Raw genomic sequence first — 459 nt, 5'->3', positions numbered from 1 at the left:
GCACAGAGAGACCGAGCAGGGGCTCACCCACTCACTCCTAGGAATTGAAAGTTGATGGGTTACCTGTGTCCTAGGCTGGGTCCAGGGTTAGATGAGTAACCTGAATTTGGGGGTAACCTCTGTGTGAAAAAGTGTTTGGAAAAATGTGTGCAAGGTATGTGCCCATGTCTTTATGTCAACAGTCTTCACCCCATATTCTCAGCAACCCTCACACTTCACACACAGGTCCTTTTGGCTGACAGTAAATAAACCAGTGAATCTGCCTCCATATAAGGACAAGCACATACTTCTACCCCCCAGATAATGAAAATGGCTGCAGCTCCTGACCCTGTGACTATAAGGGGAGCCCAGCCTAGATTCTTCACCCAGGACAGAATCACAACCTTCCCCATGGATCCTGAGGTGCGATTGTTTTTTTTTTCCTCTTGCAATTTTACTAGGCAATGTTTTAGCAAAATA

This window comes from Orycteropus afer, unplaced genomic scaffold (assembly GCF_000298275.1).
Source record: "Orycteropus afer afer isolate SDZICR_OR568_19922 unplaced genomic scaffold, OryAfe1.0 scaffold01708, whole genome shotgun sequence".
Classification (NCBI taxonomy): domain Eukaryota; kingdom Metazoa; phylum Chordata; class Mammalia; order Tubulidentata; family Orycteropodidae; genus Orycteropus; species Orycteropus afer.
The sequence above is the reverse complement of the archived record's forward strand: the minus strand, read 5'-3'. Positions refer to the sequence as shown.